Below are 26,411 nucleotides of genomic sequence, written 5' to 3'. Positions count from 1 at the left end.
TTGCTAATGAACTGATTTATCTATATGTTTCAAATTTTAAAATATTTCTTATATATTTTCCTTTTTTAAGATCATAGAAACTCCTCAATAACAATAGTGAAGGGATAAAAAGAGAATGAACACACAGATAAAGCTATCTATTTTGGTGGACAGCCATACCCACCGAGGTATGATATTGAGGATACAAGAAAGTCCTTTCCATAGATAGTCTTCAAATATGGTTACTTCTGTCCCTGTACAAACATGCCACTCCCCCAGCTGGGAGGTGCAGTTTGTTTTTCCTCCACTTGGATCTAGACTGCCCTTACAACTACTCCGACTAAAAGAATACAGTAGAAGTAATATTCTGATACTTTGGAGCCCAGACTTTAAGAAAACGGACAGCTTCTACTTCCTTCCTCTTAGATTGCTGCTTATTGGAACTCAGCCGCCAACCAGCAAGGAAGCCCAAACAATTACACAGAGAGGCCACATGGAGGAGAACCAGGGCCCCTTGGTAACAGCTCCAACTAAACTCCCATCTGGAAGCCAGAAACCACTTCCAGCCATATGTCTGAGGCCATTTGGACCTTCATGCCATCCTAGTACCCCAGTTAATACCACATGAAGCAGAAGAATTGCACCTTCAACCAAAATGGGAGGAAAATGGAGAATCCAAGAAGTAAGGTGAGCCCTACGATTTCAAATGGAGTAACCAGGAGAGACCTCCTGAGAAGGTACCATGAGGAAGTGACCCATGATCCTATCTGGAGGAAGAATCCCAAGAAAAGGACTCACCACGGAAAGTGCCCCAATCCATGAGTGCCTGGCGTGTATGAGAAAAATCAGGGAATCCAGTACAATTGCAACAAGGTGATTAAGGGGAAGAGTGGTGGAAAAAGAAATCCAAGAGGTTACAGTGGTCCATAATACATTGGACTCACATTCTAACCCCTGGACCCTATGAATGTGACCTTATTTGGATAAAGAGTTTTGCCATTGCAAATAAATTAATGATCTCAAGATGAGAACATCCTGGATTATCTGGATGAGCTTAAATACAATACTAACAAGTGCTCTTATAAGAGAAAGCAGAGAATGTGAAGACAGAGACAGAGATTGGAATGGTGCAGCCACAAGCCAAGGAACACCCGGAGCCACTACAAGCTAGAAGAGGCAAGGAAGGATTCTCCCTTAGAGCCTTCAGAGGGACTGTGCTGAAACCTTGAGTTCATTCTTCTGGCCTCCAGAACTGTGAAAGAATGAATAGCTGTTGTTTTACACCACCAAGTCTGTTATAGCAGCCCTAGGAACCTAATACAGTCTTTCTAGGACATTGTAAGGATTTTGTTCTTTAATTGGGGGAGAAATGGGAGCAAGGTTAGAGCAGAGAAGCAGCATGATCTAGGTTACGTTTTGAAAAGTTGATGAACTGCTAGGTTGAAAATAATTTATAAGGGCTCAAGAATAGAAGGAAACCAGTTGGCAGGCTAGTACAAGCAAGAGAAAATGACAGCACAGGCCAGTATCACAACAGCACTGGGAACAAGGAGTAGTTACGTTCTGGATGTATTTTCAAGGTAGAGAGAACAGAATGTCTTCAAAGATTGGACCTAGAGTATGAGAAAAAATGGAGTGCCAAGGATGACACCAAGGTTCTGTATGTAAGCAAATGGAAAAACGGAATTGTCATTGACTGAAATGGGAAAGGTTGAAGGTAGAACAGATTTGGGGCGGGGGAGGGAAGAAAGGAAAATCCATTTGAGCATAGATTTTGCGGTTTCTATTAAATATCCAATTAGAGATGTCAGGCGTGCCGTTATATGTAAAAATCGAAAGCTCAGGAGAAAGTATGGGCTGGAGACATGAGTTACGGTGCATCAGCATACAGGTGCTAGTCAACACCATGGAACTGGGTGAGGTCCACAAGAGAGTAAGTATGGACCAAGAAGGAGACTCAGAACAGAACTTGGAGCACTCCAGTATTAAGAGAACAGGGGAGCAGAAAAACAAGCAAAGGAAACCAGGGAGGAGTCATTGATAAGATAGGAAGAAATTTTTTTTAATTTTATTGAAGTATAAGGGATTTACGATGTTGTGTTAGTTTCAGGTGTACAGCAAAGTGATTCAGTTATACATATTCATATATCCACTCTTTCAGATTCTTTTCTCATATAGATTATCAGAATATTGAGTAGGGTTCCCGGTGCTCTACAGTAGGTCCTTGTTGGTTATCTATCATATATATATAGTAGTGTGTGTATGTTAATCCAAAGCTTCTGATTTGTCTCACATACATTTCCCCTTTAGTAACCATAAGTTTGTTTTCCATGTCTGTGAATCTATTTCTGATTTGTAAATAAGTTCATTTGTATCATTTTTTAAATTAGATTCCACATATGAGTGATATCACATGGTACTTGTCTTTCTCTGTCTGACTTACTGCACTTAACATGATCATTAAAAAGTGGTATCCTGGAAGGTAAAGGAAGTGTGTCAAGGAGGAAAGAGTGACCGAACTGTGTCAAGTGCATGACTGGGACAAGTAAAATGAGAACTGAGAATTGTTCAGCGAGTCTAGCCACATGGAGCTCAGTGGTAACTTAACAAGAGCAGACCTGGTGAAACGTTAGGTGCATAAACCGGGCTGAAGTGAGCTTACGAGGGAATAAGGAAAGATTTGGAGACCACATGAAAAGTCTTGAGGAGAGTTTTAAATCAACGGGGAACAAAGAAATGAGATGGCAGCTGGCAAGGGAAGGAGGCTTAAAGGAAGGGCTTCTGAAATTGAAAGGCTGTGCCATCAGCGTCACGTGTGTATGCCGATGGTAGCCCCCGAGAAGAGGGGAAAAAAAGACAATGGGGAAGAATGGGAGGGAGAACAGGTGATTCTCCTCTGATTCATAACACACTTTCCCTCCAAGTTAAAGGTTGTACGTGCAGACAGCTCCTCCTCACACCAGTGACTGTGTTCTCTAACCATCCTTCCTATCCCATGTTATCCTCTTTAGTTACTTTCATTCTTTGATTCTGACTTATCACTCATCTCTCTTAAAATTAAAATATAATGTTTAAACCTAAATATGATATAAAATCCTCACCAATGCCAGGAATAGTGGAATGGGGCTTCCCTGGTGGCTCAGTGGTTGAGAGTCCACCTGCCGATTCAGGGGACACGGGCTCGTGCCCTTGTCCAGGAGGATCCCATGTGCCACGGAGCGGCCGGGCCCGTGAGCCATGGCCGCTGAGCCTGCGCGTCCGGAGCCTGTGCTCCGCAACGGGAGAGGCCACAACAGTGAGAGGCCCACGTACAGAAAAAAAAAAAAAAAAAAAAGAATAGTGGAATGACTATTATGTGATCCTTATACATCATTTACTTCCCTGTGTCGTGTCAGTGCTGGGTTCAGTGTTTGTCAGGAAGTAGTCACCCACCTTCTAATTGAGTCAATGCCAAGGAAAACACACTGTCTCGCTGAGCCATCTTGCACCTGGAGAGATCTCCTGGGTGAGATATGCAAAGATAAACAACAGCTCCTGGTAGCTAGGCCACCTTATATTCTTATTAACACAGCAACTCTTTTACTCAAGCAATATTCCGAATTGGATACTCACCTCCCCCATTGCTTTCCCCGGGCTTGGGAGCTAAACACCAGGCTCTTTCTCAATTAACGTTCTGAGCTTTGAGTCAGGTTCCTTGTGCGCTGTTACCCAGCTGCGACGCAACTATCCAGATGTTGCTTGAAGCCTGTCCTCAACATAGCCCTTTAGCATGTTCAGAATCCTCCAGGAAAATAGAAATAACATAAGATTTTATTGACAAGAAGCAATATCCACCTCCACATACGAGTTCTTTCAGAAGAACAATTAGAAAGAAGTCAAATAAGCAAAATTGTATTCTGACTGCTAAATTTCAAAGTACTGACCTGACCAGGTCAAAGCATCATCAGGTACTAAAATCTGATCCAGGTTCATTCAGCAGCACCTTTATGCAGTAATATGTCCCTATCGAGTAAAGGTAATTCAGAGGTAAAAGGGTAAGTATGAAATAAGGTATGTTGAGGAAACACAGAAATCTGCTTTTGTTTTTCATTTAAGTGGTTCAGTATTTAAATGGAAACCAAAAAGGCAGAAATATTCTGAAGTAAAAACAGACCTGGAATTTCCATTTCCTATCCACACCATAAATGAGGTCATTCCACAGTGCTGATTCCCTACACACCACTTTGAAGTAAGGGCGTTCAGACAGAATCTGTGGCCCAGGGCCCAAGGCACTTGAAAACCTATCCTACACCGGCTTCTGAAGGATGTATCACACACACCACACGTGCACACACACACACAGAGCGGCTTTACAGTGCTGCCAGAAGTCACGTAACCTCTGGCGAAGTCTGTAAAATTTATGAGTAAACTAAAGTAGCCTCAAGCAAGAGTGGCAAAAACATTACCCCTTTCATATTTCTTTGGACATAAACTCCATTGGGAAAGGTAACAACGTATGATATTTTGACGACATCAAAGATAATGTTTAAGAAATTAGAAATCCTTTGCACCTGATTCCATACCCCCTAAAGGATGGACGTCTGCATCCAGTTCTTTTTTTTTTTTTTTTTTTTTTTTGGGTATGCGGACCTCTCACTATTGTGGCCTCTCCCGCCGTGGAGCACAGGCTCCGGACGCGCAGGCTCAGCGGCCATGGCTCACGGGCCCAGCCGCTCCGCGGCATGTGGGATCTTCCCGGACCGGGGCACGAACCCGTGTCCCCTGCATCAGCAGGTGGACTCTCAACCACTGCGCCACCAGGGAAGCCCTGCATCCAGTTCTTTAAACCTGAGTTCAGAGGGCCACTCAAGCTGCCCTTGTGGCTTCTGTCCAATGGTGGAGTTCACATTTGTGCAGCTCTGTCTGAGCAGGTCCCCCATCTGCTGCAGCTGTTCTCCTCACTGACGTGCCACTTACAAGGGATGTCTTATCAATGCACTATCTCAAGTACATTATGTAGCACTTTTCTCATTTCAGGACAGAATGACAAATTGCATGGGAATTAGCAGAGGGGGAGGTGGGCTAGGGTGTGGACGTGGATGATGCTGTCTGTCGTGCAAATGAAAACATCGAAGGGAACTCACAAGTCAAGGGAGAAACAGAGTAGAACTCACGATTCGGCACAGTGAATAAGGAGCACGGTTTGCATGGAGGACTGGGCCCTGTTGGGGGGGTGTGTGCCCTGTAGAGAGAGCCAGCTCCTGTCGGCACCAAGGTCATGTGTGTCTGTTAGAGAAGCTTGGGTTTCTGGGCTCTCTCGTGATGAGCAGCCTTCATTCCACGGCCCTGCTCATAACTGGCGCTCCATGTGTCCTGTGGCTCCATCACTCACACTCAAAGACATCCAAAGTTTCAAAGAGGAGAAATATTGCCATGCTACGTACACCAAGCAGAGCACATTTTTGTTCCCTTCAAAATACTACAGAAATAAGATATTCAGGAAAAACTAAGGGTATGGGTCTGAGGGAGATCAAAGAAGTGGAAAGAGGAGTCCCCCATGTGTCTTAAATTGAGGGAAAAGGGGAGTGGAGCGGGGGAGAGAGAGGAAGAAAATCATTCTTAAGAGAAAAAAAAATGAATTAAATGAAAGGAATGCTAGGTAACTTCGGAAATGATTTCTTCAAATTCTTAGGTTTCCTTCTAGCATTTCCTGTTAGCTGTCTGGCTGTCTACCAGGGAAAACAAAAACCTCCTCGTACTGTTCCTGTGGGAATGAGAATGGTAAGGATGAAAAATAACAATGGTCCACAGGCCAGAGAAGGAAATGGTAAAATTCCAAAAGGACTTGAGTTGACAGATCCAGAAGAATGGAATATTTTGTGTTTTTCCACTTTTCTGTGTGGTTAAGCGCAAGATAAAATCAATCTGCCATAAAGTCCTGGTGATGAATTGATATGAAGTAGCAAGCCATTCTGGCAAGATTACACATCTATTAAGTATTTTGCTTAATCACTAACACTGTGCATTCAGCTCTGTGTGGGCGTTCAGGATTGGGGCTCTCCAGCCAGCCAGACTACATTTAAATCCGCTCCCCTCTATCCGCGTGATCCTGGCCAGTGATTCAAACATTCTGTGTCTCAGTTTCCTCATCGTAGAAAACAGAACCAACAGCATCATTTCTCTTATGAAGCCACCTGGATAAGTTAATTAAGACACTTCAAGTATCTGGAATAGTACCTGGCACATAGTAGGTACACAATATACATGAGCTATTGATATGACTGTCGTAACATCAGCAATAGATATGTTACTTCCAGATGTAATCGGAATATTTTTTTCTTTTAAGTAAATTTTCGTAAGTTCTGGGCGAAGTTAGTCATCCAGATACCGTGATAGAACATAGAAAACTTCATGAAAATAATCAGATGTTCTTTGCTTTTTATTTCTCAGTATGCACATATAATTTTAAATATATACTGGGTAATTACATATGTATATATTATAAACATAAAATATGTGGTATATTTTTATGTAATTGATTATACATGTAGTTTTGATTTTACATTGTCAGCCGGTAAACCTTAGTGCAGTTGACTAAAAAAAAGAAACATAACCTGGCTGGGCGATAAACTAGTGGTAGAGCTGAAGTTAAGTATAACTGTAGCTTCTTGCCATTTCATTAAAAAATAAGAACAGAGGCCAGTAGGGTCTATTACTTTGCCTGGCAAACATTAGACAATCTTATGGGTGAATGAATTAATATTAGTTTTCCCAGGCTTTTCGGGCTACCCTTCTACTGATATTATTTCCTTCCATTCTATCATTTCAATTTTCTTTTCAAATCTTGGCTCACATGTGAAAGTCCTTTGAATTGAACATGACAAATATCATATGAGAAGAAAACTCACATATTCACATGTCACCCACCCTGCTCTTTGTAATCCTGTCCCATGCCTCTTTTTCCTCAAAAACCATCTCAGTTCTCTCAAGGTAAATCGGATTTACCTTGAAGAAGCTGAAAGCAAAAGTATTTTCCTAGCTACCATAACCAAACTCAGTATACCTTCCCTAGCCTGGAATAGAGGATGAAATTAAATGTGAAAAGACACCATGTCACAGTCACTCTATCTGTTTTCTTAGGATTTAGGCACCAACAGGTCTGAGACCATGTCTTCTGAAAACTGTGGTTGCCCAATAAACATGATTTGAAAGAGTCTTGCTGGGAGAACTAAGGTTCTCTCTGTGACTATCCTTATTCCAGGTTACCATTGACTGGGTGATGCTTATTCCTCTTTAAATTTCCACTTGCTTCTGTTTCTCTCTCTTCTTCCAGACCACTGTCAAGGCCAGAAAGCTCCTCAGCCTACCCTTTACTCAACTAAGGGTGTCTCCTCCCTTCTTTATCTTCCCTGCTATTAAACAGAGCTTTTTACAGTACCCAGACTGTGTCAGCCCTCTTAGATGAATTACTTTTTCCGACAAAAAAAAAAAGGAAATAAAATGATTCATGATCCTGACCCTTGGGGCTGGAAAGTAATGTCTCATTGAGTGAAGAAGCAGTATAAAATTTCAGAGAAGCCGCAGTTTATATTTCAGCTCATACCTGCTAACTTCTCAGCAGTTGGTGGAAATTATTGTGAAGAGACAAGAAAGAATTTGGCCATGGGGTATGGAAATAGCAATAAAAAATTATTCTGTGTATAAAAAGTTGAGGAAAGCAATTATTACTAGTCTGGCTACTGGTAGGGTTCAGTCAATGGTTCATTTAGTCATTCAGGATATAATAATCTCTTTGGGAAAAGTTGATTCCAAAACATTACTCCTAATAACTCTTTTGTCATCTTATTTATGTGAAATAGACTTACTAATCCTCGCACCAAATGACAAAAATGTGAAAGTGAAATAGATTGAATCAGAGTGTAGGAATGAGATCAAATTATTTTACCAATTTGAATATCAGAATTCTTAAAGAGTCATTAAATAGGGAATACGAGGAACTGTAAAGATTAAGTCCAGTCATTCTTCATATTTTTTTAAGTATGTCAGAACACTATTTCAATTGGAAAAAAATAGTTGTAGCTATTATTTTAAATGTAGCTGGACTTTCTCCATTTTGTATCTTTAGAATCCTACTCCTTTGTCCATTTACAAACATTTATTAAATATCCATTTTGTGCAATGCAATAATAGAAATAAAACACAATTCCTGACCACAGCGGGCTCACGTTTTTTAGAAGGCGAACAAGTGAGCAAAAATGGCAATAAAATATGGAGAGTATAAGAATAGAGATTTCACGAGGTCAGAGATGGCTCGAGGAAGGAGTGGGCAGTTCCCTCAGGGGAGTTAGTAGGTGAAAATAGATAGAATATATCAGACAGACTGGATGGTAAAGAACTTTCTGGAAAGAAAATGAACCAACATGAAGTGTCTTGTGTACTGCAAGCCAAGTGTTACGGCCGGAGCATGTGAGAAGAAGGTAGATGCCGGGGCTGCAGCGTTTGTCAGGCTGTAGTCATAGAGGGTTTGAATGCAGTGTTAAGAAGCAGAGATAGCTCCATGTCCATGCGACCTGTGCAGCCGCACAGGGCCACACACTCAGAGGACCTCTGGGCCTGGTTTAATGCTCTGTTGTCACCATCTTGAAATGTTAAATTTTTGAACAAGAGACCTTGCATTTCATTTACTTCTGGGCCCTACAAACTATGGCCCTACTCATGTTAAAGAGTTTAAACAATATGTATTTCTAGGGGAAAAAAAAGGTAGAATCCAGTCCTCCTTAGATTATTTGTGGTTGTCTGACTTTAACAGGTGTCAGTCACTGTACATGAATGCCAATAACAGGTGTCAATCAGTGTACATGAATGCCAATAACAGGTGTCAATCAGTGTACATGAATGCCACCAACTCTCAAAAGAAGGTAGAGAAATTTCTAAAAAGCTGCTCCTGACCAAACTGCTAACAAAGGAAACCCGTTCAGTGACTGTGATTCTTGACCTTTTCTGCTGATTCTCGCTCACACTCGGGTTTGAAAATATCCTCCAGTTCATCCCTCTACAAACTTCTAAATATTCTCTGAGATCATCTTTATAAAAAGAAACCCTTTAAACAGCACAGGTAAAATCATTTGGCATTCCCTTTGCCAGAACATACGGTGTTCTATTGTCAGCCTCAAACTTGACCTACTTTCCACTTAGAATCTTAAACAACAATGTAAAATGTTATAGATGAGCTTTTGTTTACATTCTAGTTGTACAATGGTTTACATTACTGCTTAGCTATGGAACAACAAAGTTATGATGTTGCCAAAATTATTCATAATTCATTTACCTATCTCTAAAATGAAAGTCCTTGGCCCTGGCCCAACAAAAAATGTTTAATTCAGCTCCAGAAGGCATTTTAAAATGACTTCATTTCTAATCTTCCTTTTATTTCAAGCATCACATTTATTCAACTCACCATCTATTTCAATAAGAATGTATAATTCCTCCATATGTATTATTTGTAGCAGTTTTTCCACCACAACCTTAGATCAACACAGACAATATGTTTTAGTTTTTCATTTTGTTTTGTTTTATTGAAATACAAAATTTATGAAGTGCACAAATCTTAAGCATACATATCAATAAATATATGTACATGTATATGCATATAAATACAAACACACACATAAATGTAACCACCACCCAGATTAAGATATACAATATTTCCAGTACTCCAAAAAGATGTTTTATACACCTTCTTAGTAAGTAATACCCAGAGTTAATAATTAATCTGACTTCTACCACCACAGATTAATCTTGCCTATTCTCGAACTTTTTTTTTTAACATCTTTATTCGAGTATAATTGCTTTACAATGGTGTGTTAGTTTCTGCTTTATAACAAAGTGAATCAGCTATACATGTACATATATCCCCATATCTCTTCCCTCTTGCGTCTCCCTCCCTTATCCCACCCCTCTGGGTGGTCACAGAGCACAGAGCTGATCTCCCTGTGCTATGTGGCTGCTTCCCACTAGCTATCTATTTTACGTTTGGTAGTGTATATGTGTCCATGCCACTCTCTCACTTTGTCCCAGCTTACCCTTCCCCCTCCCCGTATTCTCAGACTTTGTATAAATGGAATGTAGAGTGTATTTCACTCATCATTATGTCTATGCAATTTATCCCTATTGTTGTGTGTAACAGTAGCTTATTCTGTTTTTTTGGTTTTTTTTTTTTTTTTGCAGTACGCGGACCTCTCACTGCTGTGGCCCCTCCCGTTGCTTGGCTCACGGGCCCAGCCGCTCCGTGGCGTGTGGGATCCTCCCGGACCGGGGCACGAACTCGTGTCCCCTGCATCAGCAGGCAGACTCCCAACCACTGCGCCACCAGGGAAGCCCGCTTATTCTTTTTAATTACTACATTAATATACCACAATTAATTTAACCATTCCACTGTTAATAAACATTTTTTTTTGAAATCTTAACATCTTTATTGGAGTATAATTGCTTTACAATGGTGTGTTGGTTTCTGCTGTATAACAAAGTGAATCAGCTATACATATACATATATCCCCATATCTCTTCCCTCTTGCATGTCCCTCCCTCCCACCCTCCCTATCCCACCCCTCTAGGTGGTCACAAAGCACCAAGCTGATCTCCCTGTTCTATGGGGCTACTTCCCACTAGCTATCTATTTTACATTTGGTAGTGTATATATGTCCATGCCACTCTCTCACTTCGTCCCAGCTTACCCTTCCCTCTCCCTGTGTCCTCAAGTCCATTCTCTATATCTGTGTCTTTATTCCTGTCCTGCCCCTAGGTTCATCAGAACCTTTTTTTTTTTTTTTTTTAGATTCCATATATATGTGTTAGCATACGGTATTTGTTTTTCTCTCTCTGACTTACTTCACTCTGTATGACAGATTCTAGGTCCATCCACCTTACTACAAATAACTCAATTTCATTCCTTTTTATGGCTGAGTAATGTTCCATTGTATATATGTGCCACATCTTCTTTATCCATTCATCTGTAGATGGACACTTAAGTTGTTCCATGTCCTAGCTATTGTAAAAAGAGCTGCAATGAACATTGTGGTATATGACTCTTTTTTGAATTATGGTTTTCTCAGGGTATATGTCCAGTAGTGGGATTGCTGGGTCATATGGTAATTCTATTTTTAGTTTTTTGAGGAACCTCCATACTGTTCTCCACAGTGGTTGTAACAATTTACATTCCCACCAACAGTGCAAGAGGTTTCCCTTTTCTCCACACCCTCTCCAGCATTTATTGTTTGTGGATTTTTTGATGATGGCCATTCTGACTGGTGTGAGGTGATACCTCATTGTAGTTTTGATTTGCATTTCTCTAATGATTAATGATGTTGAGCATCCTTTCATGTGTTTGTTGGCAATCTGTATATCTTCTTTGGAGAAATGTTTATTTAGGTCTTCTGCCCATATTTGGATTGGGTTGTTTGTTTTTTGATATTGAGCTGCATGAGCTGTTTGTGTATTTTGGAGATTAATCCTTTGTCAGTTGCTTTGTTTGCAAATATTTTCTGCCATTCTGAGGGATGTCTTTTTGTCTTGTTTAGGGTTTCCTTTGCTGTGCAAAAGCTTTTAAGTTTCATTAGGTCCCATTTGTTTATTTTTATCTTAATTTCCATTTCTCTAGGAGGTGGGTCAAAAAGGATCTTGCTGTGATTTATGTCATAGAGTGTTCTGCCTATGTTTTCTTCTAAGAGTTTTATAGTGTCTGGCCTTACATTTAGGTCTTTAATCCATTTTGAGTTTATTTTTGTGTATGGTGTTAGGGAGTGTTCTAATTTCATTCTTTTACATGTAGCTGTCCAGTTTTCCCAGCACCACTTATTGAAGAGGCTGTCTTTTCTCCATTGTATATTCTTGCTTCCTTTATCAAAAATAAGGTGACCATATGTGTATGGGTTTATCTCTGGGCTTTCTACCCTGTTCCATTGATCTATTGTTCTGTTTTTGTGCCAGTACTATATTATCTTGATTATCGTAGCTTTGTAGTATAGTCTGAAGTCCGGGAGCGTGAGTCCTCCAGCTCCATTTTTCTTTCTCAAGATTGCTTTGACTATTAGGGGTCTTTTGTGTTTCCATATAAATTGTGAAATTTTTTGTTCTACTTCTGTGAAAAATGCCATTGGCAGTTTGATAGGGATTGCATTGAATCTGTAGATTAATTTGGGTAGTATAGTCATTTTCACAATGTTCATTCTTCTAATCCAAGAACATGGTATATCTCTTCATCTGTTTGTATCATTTTTAATTTCTTTCATCAGTGTCTTATAGTTTTCTGCATACAGGTCTTTTATCTCCTTAGGTAGGTTTATTCCTAGGTATTTTATTATTTTTGTTGCAATGGTAAATGGGAGTGTTTCCTTAATTTCTCTTCCAGATGTTTCATCATTAGTATATAGAAATGTAAGATTTATTGTTGAGCCTCACTTTCATTAGTTTTGAAAAATTTTTGCCCATTATCTCTTCAAATCTCCTCCCTGTCCTAGGATTCCAATTACATGCTTATTTTTTGTTGGGTCCTACATGTCTCTTATACTCTGTCCTGTGCATTCCATTATTTTTCCTCTCTATACTTCAGTTGGATATTTTCTTTTTCTTCTTTTTTCTTTTTTTTTTTTTTTGGCTACGAAGCATTTGGGATCTTAGTTCCCTGACCAGAAATAGAACCTGTGCCCGCTGCAGTAGAAGCATGGAGTCTTAATGACTGGACCCCAGGGAAGTCCCCAGTTGGTTATTTTCTGTGGGCTTATCCTCAATTTCATTTATTCTTTCATCTTTTGTGCCCAGTCTGCTGTTGATCCCATCCAGTGAGTTATTAATTCTGAAATTAATACTGTATAGATCACATTTTCCTGCTTCTTTATAGCCTAGTTATTTTTATATATAACTATGTGATACAGTGTATGTAAAAGTACTTCAGGGGCTACAGATGATATTATTTTCCCCCAAGGAGGGTTGACTCTTTGCTCTGTTAGATAAGGGGTTTTTTAATATAAGTTTTATTATTATTTAGGTATGGCAAGTAAAACAGATCAGATGATCGACATCAAAAAGATAGTTTGTTATACACAGAGATACCAAGAGAAGCAGGGCATACCACACCATTGGGGGCCACACAAAGAAGTTCCAGGTTGGTCAGGAGGCAGAGGGAAGGGGAAACTGTGGGCAAGAGCCCTTATTGTGGTTTCTGTGAGAAAAAACTGGTGAGGCAGAGTAAACTGGCTTAGGATTGGCTAATTTGAGTAATTTTAACAAGCTCTGGAGCATAGGGGCTGTTCCTAGTTGTTGGTACCTGGTCCTGGGGTGATTTGGACAGATGGCTAGTTGCCCAGAGTATGACAGTCCATTAAAGAAGGTAGTTGGGGGGATGGGCTCTGCATTGTTTAGTTTGCATTTGAAAGGTGTGCTCATGGGTGAATTTTCACTATCTTATGAACTGACTAACTCTCCCTCCAGGGTCAGCAAGACCCCAAGATGTCAAAGCATCAGAACACAGAAAATAAAAGACATGATTAATACAGTAAGGGACTGATAGCTTCAGTTGAATCAGAGATTGTGCTAGCTTGAGGGTAGGCTTACGTTTTAGTAAGACTGAGTTCAGCTCTGATTTGTCCCGATTCCTACTGTTCTTCCAGGCTTCCCTTTGGAGGTTTAAGATGAGCTCAGTGGCCTCCCATCCCACACAGGTTCGTAATTTGGCCAATGTCTTAAGGGAGAGAACTTTCACATTTGTGTTACAGACTATGTCCCTCTAGCAGGATTTTGTCTCCTCAGTACTGTAGGACAATGGAAGACTTCATTCTACTTTTATAGCCAGCACCACAGACTCCTGCATCACAACCAGAATTTAGCAAATGGTCTATAGCAGGGGTCCCCAACCACTGGGCTGCGGACCACTAGTGGTCTGTGGCCTGTTAGTAACTGGACCACACAGCAGGAGGTGAGTGGCAGGCAAGCAAGCGAAGCTTCATCTGCCGCTCCCCGTCGCTCCCCCATCACTCATATTACCGCCTGAACCCTCCCCCCATCACTCACATCACCGCCTGAACCCTCCTCCCCATTGCTCACATTACTGCCTGAACCATCCCCCTCCCCCACCACCCGCCAGTGGAAAAATTGTCTTCCATGAAACCAGTCCCTGGTGCTAAAAAGGTTAGACTCTTTAGGCCTGTTCTGGCCTCCCCTCCTTTCCCATTAGTTACACCAGTCCGGTGCTGGCTTCTCTTTTCCCCAGTAAAGTCCCTCTGCTTAGGAAATCTTGGTCCTCAGTCCACCCTGCAAGTTGTTGATGCTCCCAGGAACAAAACTGCTAGCAGACATCGAGTCATCTCAGAAGAGCTTTTTCCTCTCTGGAATTTTATTTATCTAATCCTCATTATTTTCACAGCTTTTCAGTGCCATTAAAAGTATTATTTTTGCAACTTATTTTATTTTTATTAATTTCAGTGAGAGGGTAGACTGCCATAACCTACTGTATCCCACCCAGAAGCAGAGATAGGTGTAGACTGTGTGTTTTTAAGATTTCTATTTCAAAGAAAGAATAAAAAATAAATAAAACGAAAAAGATAGATGAGGGCTTCCCTGGTGGCGCAGTGGTTGAGAGTCCGCCTGCCGATGCAGGGGACACGGGTTTGTGCCCCGGTCCGGGAAGATCCCACATGCCGCAGAGCGGCTGGGCCCGTGAGCCATGGCTGCTGAGCCTGCGCACCCGGAGCCTGTGCTCCGCAGCGGGAGAGGCCACAACAGTGAGAGGCCCGGGTACTGCCAAAAAAAAAAAAAAAAGATAGATGAAAGTAAAGATGCAATGCATTATAAGATACATGAATCACTCTTCAGAGTTACTGAGGAAAAACGTACATGTTAACTAAATTTTTGTTTTAATCAAATATATGTATGGCCTTTCCAAATAAGCATTCCTAGCTGTCTTACTCTGTTGGTTGAGAGAGCTGCTCACGATCAACACCCCAATTTACATCCTTATTCAGTTCCCATCAATGAGACAAGAGAGAAAACCATGAAGGACTACTGGCTTACTCCTAAGAGAGAGACACAGAAACATATTGTCCATCTTTTCTTGGATATCATGTGTGGAATGTGACAGCCATCTTGCCATCAGCTGGAGGAAGAGGTCTTCATAAGGCATGGCAGGGTGGAGATATATAAAGAACCCGAGTCGCGATGAAACCCTTGAGCCACTCAGCCAAACCTGGTGTCTAACCCACCTCCAGACTTCCCGTTATGTGAGGTATTAAGTGCACTCATTAAACCACTATGAGCCAGGACATGGAAGCAACCTAAATGTCCATCAGCTGAGAAATGGGTAAAGAAGATGTGGTACATATATACAATGGAATATTACTCAGCCATAGAAAGGAATGAAATTGGGTCATTTGTAGAGACATGGATGGACCTAGAGACTGTCATACAGAGTAAGTCAGAAAGAGAAAAACAAAATATCATTTATGAATGCATATATGTGGAATCTGAAAAAATTGGTATAGACAATCTTAGTTACAAAGCAGAAATAGAGACACAGACGTAGAGAACAAACGCATGGCTACCAAGGGGAAGGGGGGAGGTGGGATGAACTGGGAGATTGGGATTGGCATATATACACTATTGATACTATGTATAAAATAGATAACTAATGAGAACTGACTGTATAGCACAGGGAACCCTACTCAGTGCTCTGTGGTGACCTAAATGAGAAGGAAGTCCAAAGAAGAGGGGATATATGTATACGTAGAGCTGATTAACTTTGCTGTACAGCAGAAACTAACATAATATTGTAAAGCAACTGTACTCTAATAAATAAAAAAATTTTAAAAACCCACTATGAACCCCTACACTAACTACAGTGACTTCTAGTTGGTGGGTTCTCAGTAAATATTTCTTTTTTTAATTTTTAAATTAATTTTTATTGGAGTATAGTTGATTTACAATGTTGTATTAGTTTCTGCTGTACAGCAAAGTGAATCAGTTACACATATACATATATCTACTCTTTTTTATATTCTATTCCCATATAGGTCATTATAGGGTACTGAGTAGAGTTCCCTGTGCTGTACAGTAGGTAGTAAATATCTCCTACAGGAGTAAAAAAAATAAGTAGAAGGATGTTATCTAAGGTGAGATGATAATTAGTACTACATATGTCCAGTGAATAAATTATTTTTAAGGCAACACTAAAAGGAATAATTACTCAGGGTTACTGTCAAATTCATATTTCACAACCTGTATTGTAATTGATGCCACTTAAGTGACTAAAGCATTGAAACTCTGTTACTTTAACAAGTAACTCTTTGATATGAAGAGCCTTGGACTTGAAATCAGAAGACTCGGGTCCAAGAGTCAGTTCTGTATGGCTTTGGATAAATGAATGAGAAGAATAACATTAAGCAATAACATTTATCACATTTATCAAATGCTTAACATGTAACAGATAATATGCTCAGCTCTGTGCATACATTATGCCATTTAATTCTTATAAGAACACTCTAAAGTAGATATTATATCATGCCCATTTTTTAAAGTAAAGAAATTAGCCATTAAGAAGCTGGATTTTGGGCTTCCCTGGTGGCGCAGTGGTTGAGAGTCCGCCTGCCAATGCAGGGGACACGGGTTCGTGCCCCGGTCCGGGAAGATCCCACATGCCGCGGAGCGGCTGGGCCCGTGAGCCATGGCCGCTGAGCCTGCGCGTCCGGAGCCTGTGCTCCGCAGCGGGAGGGGCCACAGCAGTGAGAGGCCCACGTACCGCAAAAAAAAAAAAAGAAGTTGGATTTTAAGTAATGGAGGCATAAAGAATTTGAGAAATTGTTCCTGAAGATAACATTTATTTAAACTGAGAACAGTTATTAAAAATAACTATTTCAGGGTTTTAGAAAATTACAAAAGACAGGCAGAAACTTAAAAATAATTTACTCTTGAGGAGTGTTACTATATTGGATAATAACTGAATTTGTGACGTTCTTACCCAGAGGGTGTTCCCCAATGACACATCCCTAACCCTGGACACAGAAAACTACACCTTGGCTAGATGTGGCAGATGACAGAGTTAAGAGCAACAGAGCAGCTATACATTTAAGGGGTAAATTTTTAAAGCATGACAATTGTAGAAAGGCTGATATCTAAAATCTGAGTATAAAATTTAATCAAGTCCATTTCTGGCTCCTAAATTATACAGGTGCAGAAGAGACATCCATGGAGACCATTCTAAAATAACAGCCACACTAAGTCAAAGAAAAACTGAGCAAAGACAGCAGCTGCTGCACACCTCATTGGAGACAGCATTCACAGTTTGAATCCAGGCAAGTTAACTGCTTAATATAGAAAAACAATCCAACAATCCTCAGAAGAATATAACAGATTTTACTGTGAGATATTATTTGTAATGTCTACTTTTCAAACAAAAATTACTGGGTATTGCAAAGAAATAAGAAAGCATGATCTATTCTCAGGGGGAAAGGTAGTCAATAGTGCCCAGATGTTGGATTTAGCAAACAAGGACTTCAAAGCAACTATGCTAAATGTATTCAAAGAATTAAAGGAAAATATGGCATTAATGAGGGGATAGATAGAGAACCTCAATACAGAAATAGAAACAATATAAAGACAGCCAAAAAGAAATTCCATAGCTGTAAAGTGCAATAACTGAAATGAAATATTTAGCAGATATGTTCAATAACAGGTTGGAAATTATAAAAGAATCAGTAAACCTAAGGAAAGATCAATAAATAGTATGCACTCTAGAAAATAGAAATAAAATTGAAGGAAAAAGAACAAAGCCTCAGAGACTTATGGGATAAGATCAAATATCAAATATACATGTAATTGGAATTCCAGAAAGAAAGGGAAAAAAAAGGAGGCAGAAAAATATTTGATGAAATCATGGCCAAAATTTTCCCAATTTTCATGAAAAACTTAACTTACAGATCCAGAAAGCTCAACAAACCCTAGAGTAAAAATATATATTATTATATTGGCATATAATAGCCAAACTGGTGAAAGCCAAAGAAAAAGAAAACATCTCAAAAGCAGCAGGAGAAAGAAAAATGACCCATTACACTGAAGAAACAGCAGTATGATTATTGGCCAAGTTCTCAACAAAAATAAAGGAGGAAAAAAAAAAAAAATAAAGGAGGACCACTACAATAAAGCAAGGAAAGGGCTTCCCTGGTGGCACAGTGGTTGGGAGTCCACCTGCCGATGCAGGGGATGCGGGTTCATGCCCTGGTTTGCGAGGATCCCACATGCCGTGAGGCGGCTAGGCCCGTGAGCCATGGCCGCTGAGCCTGCGCGTCCAGAGCCTGTGCTCTGCAATGGGAGAGGCCACAACAGTGAGAGTCCCGTGTATCGCAAAAAAAAATAATAAATAAATAAATAAAGCAAGAAAAATAAATAAAAGGCATACATCTTGGAAAGAAAGGAAAAAAATCTCTAATAAGTAGAATATATACATATATATATACTACATACTACAAATAAGTAGTATATATATATTTCCTTTTAAGAAATTTATAACGAATAAGTGAGTTTAGCAAGGTTGCTGGATAGTAAATCAACACACAAAACCAATATATATTGTATTTCTTTTTAATTTATAATATATTCTTTTAATCATTTCATTGCGATACGATTTACAATGAAAGTGTCACAGAACTAATAACTCAGATAAATAACTCCTTTATTTTCCACTCTAGAGCTCCAAAACAGCCGTTGTAGAACTTAAAACATTCATCCAAAAATTTCTACAGGGATATATATATATTAGACTATGGGACCACATAATTTTTTCAAATCCAAAATGTAATAATAGTTTTGACAAGTTAATTATAGAACGTTTTTGCCTTTCTACTATGATAGCCTCATGACTTGAAGATCTAGGAAGAGAAAGGAGGGGAGGAGGGAATGAGAGAGGGAGAAGGAAGGGAGGGAGGGAGGGAGGGAGGATGGAAAGAAGGAAGGAAGGAAGGGAGGAAGGAAGGAAAGAAGGGAGGATGGAAGGAAGGAAGGAAGGGAGTAAGGGAGGAAGTAAGGGAGGATGGAAGGTAGGGAGGAAGGAAGGGAGGATGGAAGGAAGGGAGGGAGGATGGAAGGAAGGGAGGATGGAAGGAAGGGAGGGAGGATGGAAGCAAGGGAGGAAGGAAGGAAAGAAGGGAGGAAGGAAGGAAAGAAGGGAGGAAGGAAGGGAGGATGGAAGGAAGGGAGGAAGGGAGGAAGGAAGGGAGGATGGAAGGAAGCGAGGAAGGAAGGAAGGGAGGGAGGAAGGAAAGAAGGGAGGAAGGAAGGAAGGGAGGAAGGAAGGAAGGGAGGAAGGAAGGAAGGGAGGGAGGAAGGAAGGGAGGATGGAAGGAAGGGAGGATGGAAGGAAAGGAGGGAAAATCTGTTAGTTCAATGAGTCAAGTGTATCAAAAGAATGTTTCTTAATTATCCATAAGAATGAAAACAAAGGCCCATGGGCTTAGGGGCTTATTATTAAGACAATAGTTTAGTTTTTGATTAAGGAACAATTAGACTGGGCTAAGGTTTAAGATATATGCTGAAGCTCCTTTATTACTGTCTGAATAGTTTAATAACACTATCTCCCACAATAGATTGTTTAATTAATCAAAATGAAAATAAATACTTGTCCCTGCCTTTCCTTCCCTCCAAATTCAAAATGTGGTCATAGGATAGAAAGACCAAGCAAACAAAAAGTACACTATCAGACATTTTATTTGCTCTTGCTGTTAAGAAATTGTTTTGAAAATATTTTGCACAAAAAGAATCATCTACATTTCTATACCAGAAACCATAATTATTTTATGAGGCATTATACGTTTGCCTCTAAAATAAAAGCATATAACTTCATTGGCAACAATCATTCATTCCTCTTGAATCTATGGTGTAGCTTAATAATACTGTTACCAAAACCACATCACCCTCAAATAGTAAACAAACAAACAACAACATAAAACAGCCTCTTCATGGATTGCCATTCCTGTAAATACTGTAAGTACCCTCCTCTCAAAATAAAGTCTCTTTTTAAAATATAATGTAATTTGAGCTTGGGGAAAACTGTCACTTTGAAAGAGACACTGGGACGAGAGCTTTGGTGAATTTCCTAACGAAGCAGCCCAGTGACCCAGCGCAGAGCCTGCAGCAAGAGAGCCTCCTGGGCCTGTATCCGGAGCAATAGCCCCGGGGCTGGATTTGCACGCAGCGCCCTTTGCTGCTTTCTTTCGTTCTCAACGTTTAGACCCTTCAAAACCACATCCAGAAAGCTTTGGTTGAAAAATCTCTGACTCTCTAGGCTCTGAAGCCCACCATCTGCAGAAGTAGTGCCAGGTTCCCTGCCTTGTGTAGGGCCTGCAGCCCGGCAGGGGAAGCAGAACGCCGCGCTGACCCGCCCTGCACAGTTAGAAGGTCCCCCCGGGGGTGGGGTGGGGAGGGGAGGAGCCGAGGGTTAATTCCCTTCCATCAGTTACACGTGCTGATCGCCTGTTCCGCTGCCTCGGGCCCAGCTTCCTAAGAGCTGTTTGCCAGATGATCAGCGGCCTCTCCGCCCTCCGCGTGGTACCCGTGCCCGGATGTAGTGGGATGGCATGGTTCACACTTGTGACGGCCAGGCCACGCCGTCTCCCCCAGCGCAGGGAGCAAAGAGCCCCCGGCGAAGGCGAGGCTCGGCCAGGTTTTATTAATTGAACCGGAGCTCTCGCGAGCATTCGCTGGTGCCAGCAGCCCGCGGAAGAATGGCTCAGGACAGCCCTCGGTGAACAACGGGGTGAGCGCCTGGTACGAATACCCGCACCCCCAGCCGTGACAGCTGCCTTCAGCGTCCTGTCCTCGCCCGCGCGGCACCCTTGGCCTGGGAAGGTAGGTGTCTTTCAGTTCCTCCGGTCTCGGCGGCCAGACGTGAGGGAGCCTGGGGCTGACGATTTGCCCTCCGAGAGAGAGGGCCTGCCAGAGAGAAGCCTGGCTCCTTGCCGTGAGGGGGTAGCTCAGACCTGGGGGGACGGCCTCAGGTTTATGGGGACCCCGCCCAGCCGGGGGCAGCGCGCTCATTTGTAGTCCTTACGGTCTTGGGGAAGGAGGCTGGCGTTTTTTGGAAACACCTGCTGGGCATGTGTCCCTGAGTTAAGTGCTGTCGATTACCGAGCTCTGCTTGTCTACTTTACCCCCTTCCCGGCGCCGAAGTCCTCCTTTCAGAATCTGTATTCAGTTAGAGATCTTTGGCTGGCTGGCCGCCAGAAGTTCGGTCCATCGATGTAGGTGCCAGCACGTCCCTCTTGATGAGAAAGCAGCTTTTGCGCCCACAGCCTTAGATGACCTGCCCTTGGGCAGAAAGTTATGCTCCTGGGACAGAAGAAACTGGAAACGTAAGGTTGTTTGGGTGTTTGTGATCCTTAGTTATGAAGCTAAGTACTTGTTGGAGACCGTCTGTCCTGTAACAGTAGCAGCAACCTTCCATAGACTCGTCTTGGGAAGGTCACTTGGGAGATGAGGGGTGTCTCACTATCTTTTATCGTTTCATTTAATTAAAATGGAATAGAATATAATGGCATTATTGACTCGAACGGGTTCTTATTAGCGGGAGCTCACAGGATCGAGGAAAGAGCCTTGAATGATTTCGTATTCCTTCGGCCCTGTGCTGAAAGCACCCCAGGGCTCCCGAGCAGCTGGCCAAAGTTGCCCGGCCAGCTCAGTTCAGAGCTCTCAGCTGTTTCTGCCGAGGCCAGGTGTTCACGCTCATTGTGCTGGAAAATAGTCCCTCCTCCTAGGAGGAGAGCTCGCATCCCTGCTCTCAATCTCAGCTGTGGCTGAGGACCATAGCCCTCAGCTTGCCTGGGGTTTTCTTAGAAGGAAGCGTCTTTGGGTCCTCTGTTGGGGCAGTGTGTTAGAGAAAAGGAGTCGTTTGTCCCGTTGGTGTCCTGGTGAGCTGGTAATGCAGCCATGAGGTCCACAGGTGAGCCTGCCCTATGTTGGGAGAGGCTCGTCTGCCCACCCTGAGCTTTGCGCTGGGAGTGCAGTGTATCCTGGGATGTCTGTTCACCGTGACCCCACTGTGTTCCGTAGGGCAGGTGAGGCAGCCTGTGGAAGAGGGGGTTGGCGCTGGATCCTTGCAGCGGGGCCGTGGTTTACTGGCCTGACCCTCCAGCCTTCTTGTTCTACATCCGACACACCCAGTTAGGGTCGATGGATCAAGCCAGGAGCATTGCAGGGCCCTCACCGTGCCCATCTGTTGTCGTCCATTGTCTTCCTGGGCAGCTCAAGGGAGCCCTCCACCTTCTGGGTGGTGAGTGGTTCATGTCTGAAGGAAGCCTGCCCTGCTTCAGGCTACCATTTTCACTCTTACTTTGGGGGGCAGATTCATGTGAACTCGGGACTGGAAAATCTGTGACGTGCAGTAAACGTGGTCGCTAGAGCGATAAGCCCAGGGAGTCCCCATGACCCAGCGTTTCTGGGGCCCAAGGTGCTGGCCTGACAGTGAGGACAGGAGATGGAGGCTCCATTTCATCTGTCTTCTGTTCTGCCTTACTGATAAACAGACCAAATTTTAAGTAAAGCATCAGCACTGGGATCCGCAGTGCCATTCCTAGAGGGTCCCAGGCTCTGGGATTTAGTAGGACAGCAAGAAAGGCTGAGTCGCGTGAATCCGGGCCAGGGGAGGCAGCCGCGGCTGTGCGAGCTGTGGCTGGAGATGCCACGGGAGAAACCCTGGACCTGTCAGGGACCTGGGCGGGGGGGGGGGGACCCTCCTGGGCCTCTGACTCCCAATCTGCACATTGATGGTCACCACCTGCCCCACCGCCAGTGGACTGTGGCAGGCGTTGGGGGGCAGCCATCCTGGGTGCCTAGGCCTGGCCAGAGGGAACAGGAGAGTGAGAAAACGTGGCCAGTGGGTGTGGCCGGGGCCCGCATGCAGGGCCTTGTGTGCTTAGGGAGAGAACTGAGTTGTGAAGGGGACCGTTGAAGAGTTGAAAAGGCTTGGCCTGTGTTTAGATCCCCATATTCTCCTCTTGGCTTAATGTCCCCTGTGTGTGAAAGAGATGAGAAGATGGTGGGTATTGATTTTCCAGGCTAAGATTAGCCCTGCTTGCCCGAGGCCTGCCTGTGGGCCTGTATCTCAGGTGCAGTCAACTCCTGGGGTCAGACAGGCAGCCCCCGAGATGGTTGCCACATGTCTGTCTGTCGTGCCTCACCTCCAGGGACCAGAAGTGCAGCCTGTATTTTATGCCCAAGTCAGTGACTCAGTTGTACCTACTAGCATCTTTCAGAAAAGCCCCTCGTGCCCTCCACAGGCTGCTGACGCTAGTTGTGTTGGAACACTTTCTGTGTGTGTGCAGTAATGTAAATGTGAAGGGGTCACATATAAAGAGTGATTTCGATTTGAGCATGACAGTGATTTGCTACACATGAAATGGGAATTCAAAAAAATCCAAGGACTCTGTAACGAATTGTAGAGACTTAATGATTTGTATTGTATAATGAGACAAACCACTTTAATTTTGTACCAAAAATGCCTTTCCATCATGTGACCAGTAGCTTCTGAATAAAACCAGATGATTTTTTGCCTAAAAAAGAGAGAGAGCTCTGAGAGTTACAACCGAATTCACGTAAACCATCTTTGTGTAGAGTCGATATGAAAGCTATCAACAGCAATGAGAGCTGAGCATCTAGATCTAGAGGCTGTGAAGGAAAAAGGAGTATAAGGCAAGGTTCTCAGGCTCATAATCTGGATGAGGCATAGCGAAGATACGTATGAAAATCCGACGACAGATGAAGGTCTACACACTATGCTATCTTAGTATCTTATATCTTCATCTCTAATGTATGCATATATCTGGTCTAAAACATTCCAGTTTATTAACAAAATATTCACCAGTTTCTACATCAATGAAATACCCCTGCTATCCACCCTCCTCCTTTTCCTGCAATGTTCCTTTCTGGCTCAGGGAATTTTAACTGTTTCACTTCTTGAATAGATCTTTCTCTACTGTTTTTTTCCCTCCAACCACTCTCCCCTTTAACAGCCACCCGCCTCCTACACACACACACACACACACACACACACACACACACACACACACGTTGGAAGATAAAATATACTTGGAAATAATAACAGATCCTCTTCAGGGAAGATCATAGTACGTTCTTTAAAATATACTCTTGTGCCCCAAGTTTGTGCGGCGCCCTTTAAAAGCTGTTCATTTTTAAATGCAGAATCATCAGCCAGCTTTCCAAAAGATTATTAGATGTTTCCATGCTTTCTTTTTTAGATAAAACATAAATACCATTGTGAATTGATAAATGCGGGAGTTGTACACGGAAATTAGCAGAACTCTAGAAGCCTGCAAGCTTAGACACAAAGCACATAGAGCATGTGTTTTCTCAACAGGCAATTTTCAACATCTATAATTTAGTTTAAACAGTTCAGCATATGCAGTGTGAAACAGAGAATTACTTAAGCTAAACTGTAACCCAAATGCTAATCTAGATCGGATGACACACAGGTGTTCCAATCCAGAAGCCCATAATCCAAAGTTCTGTATCCTGATCAACAACCAGTGCTTTGTAAGTTTGCAAATACACATCAGAAGTGGCTTTCTATAAGTGGAAATAGTAGTCTGTTGACTAGCAGAATGAAAGTCAGAAATTGACTTCCGTGGTGAAACTTTAAAATCGTGAATTGGCCAAAATTAGTTTAAAAACATTCTCTAAACTTAAATGCATCAGGTAAAAGAACCAAAGGAGGCCTGTGCCCTTTATCCTTAGGAGCGAAACTTAAATACTGCTTTGTCCAACTGTGAACTCCGGAGAATTGTTTCCTGGTAGGCTACAAAGGTCACAGGGACCCTTGGCCAAGTTTTGAATAAATAGTTGATCTGTAAGGGTGGCAGAATCTTGCCTCTGGAATCTGGGCAAGAATCTTGCCTCTGGAATCTGGGCGTGAATCTTGAATGACCTTCCTTGAGCTGTACTACAGTCAAAGCACCTTTAAGAGGACTGAGAACTGGGGCTCTTATGAGACCACAAATCAGGCTGTATGAAGTATTCCACTGAGACTTGGGTCTTTCTCCTCGGCTTCAGCAATTAATTCACAGAGCATGAGAGTGTAGTTTGGTATAACATAACATAGTGTAGTAAATAACACTGTGAATAATAGCTTGTATTCTGAAAGCACTCACCACGTGCCAGGCACTGTTCTATACCAGGGGTCCACAAACACTTTTTTAAAAGGTCAGCTAGTAAATATTTTAGGCTTTATGGGCCAACAGGCAAAATTGAGGATATTATGTAGGTACTTATATAACATTTTGCAATGCAATCAGTTTTTAAAATGTAGAAAACATGCTTAGCTCATGGAAGAAAATAAAACAAAACAAAAACAGGCAGCTGGCTGGATTTAGCCCATGGACCATAGTTCACTGATCCCTTTTCTAAGCACTTTACATATATTAGCTCATTCAGTCTTCGCAGTCACCTCTGAAGTTGGTACTATTGTATCCCCATTCTAGGGATAAAGAGATTGAAGCAAAGAGCGCTTATTTTCTGGGGTCAGACAGTTACATTCTATCAATATTAGTACAGTATAAGTAATAGAGCCTAGTATAATGAAAATTATTTTTCTCCGTATGCATATTCTTCTTTAAAAGACCCATATACTACTTTTCTGCTGACAGAAAAAGACATTGATTGGAATGTCCCTCTTGTTAAATAATCTCTGTTTCTGACATCAAAATGCCCAGTGGCTGGGAAGCATGCAAGCGGCTCCATTACAGGATGAAGGTGTTGAGCCTTTTCTCTATCTGTGACCAATCTTTTATAAGCTCTCTCAGCCTCCTTTGCCTCCCTCATTTTCTCAGCTGTACAGAGAGCCACAGTCAGACCTTTGGTGAAGTCAAGCCACAGAAAGCAAAGAGTGAAGAGGACCGTGTTCCCTGTAGCTGGCAGGCAGGAACACTTGTTCTCTCTGGAAAATATTGACACTTTTATCAAGGGCCTCCCAACACAAATAATAACTGAACATTTATGTTTCCAGATGGCTCATCACAGTCATTCATCTTTGTGTAAGCGGGTGGTTAGTGCAAAGCAGCAATTGAAGCTAAATCATCTGTCAGTTTGTCTTTCGACCTTGCCGATAACATCAGCCCAATATTTAGGATAACCAGTACATGCACTTATGCATGGAAGAGTTGAAGCTTTACTGTCCCTAAAAGGAAATATCAGAGACAGAAAACACAAAGATTCCTTTGGGTCCGGAGCCTCTGACACCAATGAAAGGCCCTTACTGGCTAATATCCTAAAACTGGTGGATGCTTTTTCTGGTTGATGAGGCAATGATTCTCTGATACGGGTGTTGTTTTTCCTGGCTCTTTAATCAGTAGCCAGATCAAGTGGAAGTACTTTTGTTATGTGTAGCCTCAAATCAGATGGATCTTAGC

Source organism: Phocoena sinus, chromosome 12, assembly GCF_008692025.1.
Source record: "Phocoena sinus isolate mPhoSin1 chromosome 12, mPhoSin1.pri, whole genome shotgun sequence".
Lineage (NCBI taxonomy): Eukaryota > Metazoa > Chordata > Mammalia > Artiodactyla > Phocoenidae > Phocoena > Phocoena sinus.
This window is presented reverse-complemented; position numbering follows the sequence as displayed.